General features: G+C 45.6%; 1 protein-coding gene across 1 annotated transcript in view; it reads left to right on the top strand.

Annotated features, from left to right (window-relative positions):
• Nucleotides 1-1293: 1293 nt before the first annotated feature.
• CC2D2A (coiled-coil and C2 domain containing 2A) overlaps nt 1294-6000 on the top strand; it is a 136881-nt gene continuing 132174 nt past the window's right edge. Inside the window, exon 1 of the mRNA XM_029948558.1 lies at nt 1294-1358. The gene's annotated coding sequence lies outside the window, so the exon portion shown is untranslated. The remainder of the gene's footprint in view (nt 1359-6000) is intronic.

Below are 6000 nucleotides of genomic sequence, written 5' to 3'. Positions count from 1 at the left end.
CCTCTGTTAGCTTGTAGACTCTGCTCCCCCCTGGGTCTTCACATCATCTTCCTGGTGAGTATGTCTGTCTCTTCAGATTTTCCCTTTTTATAGGGACACAGTCACTTGGATTAGGGGCCACCCTAAGGACCTCTTTTGAAATTGATTGCTTCTGGGGCACCTGGGAGGCTCAGTCGGTTGGGCCTCCAACTTCGGCTCAGGTCAGATCTCACATTCGTGGGTTCGAGCCCCACATCGGGCTCTGGGTGGACCGCTCAGAGCCTGGAGCCTGCTTCTGGTTCTGTGTCTCCTTCACTCTCTGCCCCTCCCCCTCTCATGCTCTGTCTCTCTCTGTATCAAAAAACTAAATAAAACATTAAAAAAAAAAAAAGAAATTGATTGCTTCTGTAAAGACCCTCTCTCCAAAAAAGGTCACATTTGGAGGTCCTGGGTGTGAAGATTCCAACATACCTTCTTTTGAAGGGACTCAATTAAACCCCCACCCCCCTGAACTTAATCCTGACCCTCTCTGGAATCCTGCAGAATGGATGGGCTCATTTCCATATTCTCTTCCCCCCACATGCAAAGGCACACAGAAACACACACACACACACACACACACACACACACACACGGATACGCATGGATACACTTATACACACACCCCAGAAAGGTTGGAGTGTGGTTTTCCTTGGTCTGTCTGTCCATTCCGTTACTCTTCCATCTGCTCTGCCTCTTCTCCCATTACCTTTGATTTTTTCTGAGCCAATACCATTTCTATCCTCTCTGAGCAATCTCATTGGGATTCAGAGAATAAGCAAAGACTAATCCTGGACATCCAGCCTCCACATTTAACTGGAAAACACTCACCGGTGCCCAGGAGCACCGCCACAGAACCTTTGCTGCAAATAAGTCAGATGCACTGTCCTGTCACGGTGACCTTTCATGATTCTAAACATCCCGCCTCGGAGCATCGCCTGTCTTTTACCAGAAATGCCCAGCGACCCCGATGACATAAAGGAGGGCATGGTTCTTAAAGCCCCACCTCATTTCTGATCAGCTGCCCCAAGCTGGCTCCTCTCTGTGCTGTGTTCCTCTACTCTCCCAACACGGTTGTGCTCCGATACTGGAAGTCACCTGTCACTTTAAAAGAAAAAAAAAAAAAAAAGCCAGAGTGACCTCCCTTAGGAACGTGTTGCTAAGCGGGTGTTTTTGCTCCCAAGGCTTCAGCCTCCCTGGGAGCAGCCCTGGGTCCGCCCCCAACGTTCAGCTTTTCCCTTTGGACTCTTTCAGAAGATTCGACAGTAAGACTGGCTCTCTCCACTTTCCTTTCATCCCAGGAAGCGGAATCTGCAAAGCGCTTTGCAAAGTTCCTTAAGGTAACGAGTTCTTCCTGGGAGCAGGGCTGCAGCTAGGGCATCCTGCCTTCCATTACCCCGGCTTGGAGTTCAGCCTCTCTAACCCCTCCGTCCCCTGAGCTGATTTAATCAATTGTAAGTGTAGGGGCTCTCGCTGCTATGATTTACGTTTTACTTTGTGGAATTGAATCAAAGAGCGTTACTTGGGCTGCTTTGATTTGAGTCTGGTGTCCGTTTTACAGGAAATGTAAGGCTGGTTTGTCACTGCCCCTGGGTGGAATCCCTCCCACAGGGCTGCGCTTCCTTCCTGGGACTTTCCTACCCTCCTGTTGCATTCCTGTCTCCCAGAAACATTTGCTGCGTGTTGCATCTCCGAGCCTCTCAGTTCGAGTTGGGTCAAGGGGCAAAGTGCCAGTTATTGCAGACTTCACTTTTCATGGCAATAGGCAGAGGAAGAGCCGTTACAGACAAAGGGATGGAGGTCACTGCTCCGAAAGACCACAAGAAAATCTGCAGGCTGTTGTTTATGCTGATAGTTTGCCTTCGTTCCAAAGAGGCACTATGGAAAGCTAATAAAGTCTAGTGGGAAATACACATCTGTGATTGGATTTTCATATAACCCCTTCTGCAAATAAATTCAGCTCCAGAATGAAATCTCTCTCTATCTCCTCGAGCTCATTTAAAGAGTCATTCACTCACACGTTTATCGAGCCTGAACAAGGCACCAGGCAATGTGCTGAAGTTCAGCGTGTGCGGAAATGCATCAGAACCAGGTCAGAAGCGTAGTTTACTCAGAAGACAGCCCTATAAATGGAGGCTAATGGTACAATGAGCTAAGTGCCATAGATATTTACAAAAGCCTCGGACGTGCTTCACACACAGCAGATGGCCTGGGATTGCTTAGTTCATCACGTAGGCATGGGCATATACCACAGAGTGCAGCTCCAGTATGGCGCTTATGTGTGCTCTTCTGAGGCGATGTGTGTTACATAGAGCTGATTGAGAGATTCCATAAAAGCTATCTGTCACTAACGTTAGACAAAGGGAAGCTGTGGCTGGAAGGCCTTGTAGAATCAGATAATGAATTTAGAAGCAGTGTGTGTGGCACCTGCCAGGGCCCCAGGCTCCAACCTTAACAGGCAAGGGCACACAAAGGTAAGCACCATACATAGGGAGGAAATGCCCATGGGCGTGAGGGCAGGGAAGGGCTTCAGATGCACCATAAATGGAAAGAGAAAGGAAACTCCCCAGGGCCCAGCTGGTGGAAGAGAAAAAGGGGACCTTGGGTTTTGGAGCCAGAAGGTTGAAGGTGGTAACAAGAGATGATAATGAGGAACTTGAATGTCACCTCAGGTCTTTCTTGTGACCCCCCCTTCTGTTCCCTAAGCTCTTTTTCCATCCCCACTCCTTTTTCTACTTTCCTCCTCTAACACCACCTTTGCTTAATAATCACACTAATATTGAGAGCCTGGTCCATGCTAAGCATTTTACCATATAGTCTATCATTTAGCCCTTATAGGATAATCACTTTTGGAGGTAAGAATTATCATTGCAAATTTGCAGGTGAAGAAATGTATCTCAGAGAGGTCAAGGCATTCCCAAGATCACACAGCTGACAAATAGAGCTGGAGTTGGGACCCAGGTTCATTTCGTTTTGTACAAAGTTCTCACTATTTCAATACACCTGTGTTCACACTGTTTTGGAATAGGATGCTCATATTGTGTTTTGTGTTTTAATTTTAATTTTTATTTACTTTTGAGAGAAAGAGAGAGAGAGACGGAGACAGAGGTGGGAGAGTGGGAGGGGCAGAAAGGAGACACAGAATCTGCAGCAGGCTCCCGGCTCTGAGCTGTCAGCACAGAGCCCGACGCAGGGCTCAAACTCACAGACGATGAGATCATGACCTGAAGTGAAGTCAGCCGCTTAACTGACTGAGCCACCCAGGTGCCCCCTTGTGTTATTTTTTCAAGCAGCCCAAAGTCAAATGCAGTGCATCTCCTATCATAGTCCTACAGTCTTTGGCCTACATCCCGTAGAATTTGTCACAGGGCCTTCTGGATGGGATTCTGACCCTCTCCTCACACTCAGAGACAGTCCGTTTATTCAGATGAAGGTCTCAGCAGTAGCTTCTTAGAAAATTGTCTTTGATTTTCTGCACTAAGTTAAATAAATCATTGGCCTAAAGTAGCCAAAGCCTGGGGCACCTGGGTGGCTCAGTCATTTGAGCCTCGACTTCAGCTCAGGTCATGATCTTGTAGTCAGTGAGTTCCAGCCCCCGCATTAGGCTCTGTGCTGACAGCTCAGAGCCTGGAGCCTGCTTCAGATTCCGTGTCTCCCTCTCTCTCTCTGCCCCTCCCCTGCTCATGCTCTGTCTCTCTCTCTCAAAAATAAATAAAAACATTTAAATTATAAAGTAACCAGAGCCCTTTCTCACTGGGGTAATACTCCACAGATTTCAAGTATACATATTTCCAGAAGAGTGGACCAGCATAAATTGCTTCCTGATATGATCACAAGAACAGGCGTCAATGGCGAGACAGGGAGGCAGAGCGGCATGGGGAGGAAGACTGTGAAATCACCAAGTCTTGGGGTCAAATTCTGAATGTGACATTTAATAACTCTAACCCCGGACAAATTGTGTATCCTGCCGGAGGTAAACCTCAGAGGAAACCCTAGTCCCTCATAGGTGACTTGATGTGCGTACAACTGCACTAGAAGCCTTGTTGTAAGGTCTGGGGATACCGTGCATCTAGAGATAGCACAAAATAAGTCTGTGGTAAATCATGCCTCTTATTTTGATGTTGCCAATAGGAATATATTAACAAGTACTCAATGCATTTGGTGATGACAAACTGTATATTAAAGCCAAGCAGTATTGATTTATCTTCTCTTAGGAACTGTGCTCATGAAAAAATAAATTTTGATGTCATTTGATTTCCTTAGAAACTCATTCAAAGGTAATGATCAGGAAAAAATGAGGAGGAAAAAAATCAACTCTGTTACATTTTTCATTTTTACTTCTATTTCTTTCATATATGACTTTTTTTTTTTTTACTTATTGAGAAAGAATCTTTCTTTCCTAAAATACATCACCTTTCTTCTTTTTTCTCCAGCTCATAATTACCAGAGTTGTTTACTAGAGAGCTTCTGTGTCCTTGGGCATTTCATTGTTATCCTCTGCCTCTCATTCCATCTAGATCACCTCCTCATCCTTTTATTTTCTGATCTGCTGACATCAGTTTCCTTCCTCCGTTTCTGGTAGCCGGTGAGGAGGTCTGGAGAGGAGACCAGAGATTTCCAGATGCTTTGATTCTCTTTAATATGCTAATTCCCCCTCAGGGTCAGTGCAACCTTGAACACCTCAGATGAGCTGCTTAAATGACAAGGCCTATTAGAGATTCAGACTCCAAGATATTAGGAAGAGCTTATGACTTGTCAGCCCCGATGTTTCTCCCCACGTTCTCTCCTTTGATCTTCCCAGTGACTCAGAGAGGACAATGAAAATTTAAAGGGCTCCAGAATGTGGCCATGGAAGGTGCAACCAATAAATAAGTAGTGATTTTTTTAGTCATTCATTTGAAACCCATTTATTGAGTGTCTGCTATGTGCCATTCTCCTAGGCTCTGGAGGTAAACAATGAACAAACCACTCTGCCCTCTTAGAGCTTAGATTCTAACAGGAATGGGCAGATAATAACAAATAATATATATGTCGGCTGGTGAGAAGTACTATGGAAAAAGAAATCATCATGAGATAGGGAATTCCAGGAAGGTAAGGAAGGCAGATGATCATTATATTATGAATGTTCTGGGAAGACTTCTCTGAAGGGTCTCTGTAGAGTTTTCAAGGGATTAAAAGAGACAGAGAGCCTTGTAGGTATCTTGGGCAAGCAGGTCCCTGGCAGAGGGAACAGCAAATACCAAGGCCCTGGGGCCAGAGGATTCACATGCAGATCATGCAGAGCCTCATAAGCAATTGAGAAGGTTTTGGAAAAAGCAGTCATTGAATTTTGAGTGCATAAATGACATGACTGTGCCTGAATTTTAAACAATTCACTCTCTTCAGTGTAGGTGAACAAGGGGAGAAACAGAGACATTAGGAGAGTCTTGCAAGAGGCCATGTGAGAGACAACGGTGCCTGACAGGGTGGTAACATTGGACTTGGAGTTGGTTGGATTCTCCATCTAATTTGAAAGCAAAGCTGTCAGGATTTGCATGGATTGCATGTCGTGTGCCATGTGAGAGTCAGAGCAGGGTCAGGCATGACTCGAAGGTTTCTGGCCTAAGACAAATGAGTCCTGTTTATTGCAACAAGGAAGGTTGCAGGACAAGCATATATGGAGGTGATGAGAAGAAGCTTCATCTGAGGCATGTTGTGCTAAGCGAAGGTACCCATCAAACGCCCTGATATTTGAGTCTGGAGCTCTGGAGAGGTGTGTGGGCCCAGAGTGTAAGTGTGGGGTATCAGTAGACAGATGGCATTTAAAGCCAAGAGACAGGGATGGGTACGGGCAAAACAGAGACCCACATGTGGTGATTGAGGAGATGTAGACAGACCAGCTTAGGAGTCTGAGAGACAGTAAAATGAAAACCAAGAAAGAACACACCCCAGAAGTCAAGTGAAGAAATTAGTTCAAGAAAAAGCAGGTGATGGATCACTTTC

The sequence above is a fragment of the Suricata suricatta genome, chromosome 1, assembly GCF_006229205.1.
Source record: "Suricata suricatta isolate VVHF042 chromosome 1, meerkat_22Aug2017_6uvM2_HiC, whole genome shotgun sequence".
Classification (NCBI taxonomy): domain Eukaryota; kingdom Metazoa; phylum Chordata; class Mammalia; order Carnivora; family Herpestidae; genus Suricata; species Suricata suricatta.
The sequence above is the reverse complement of the archived record's forward strand: the minus strand, read 5'-3'. Positions and strand labels throughout refer to the sequence as shown.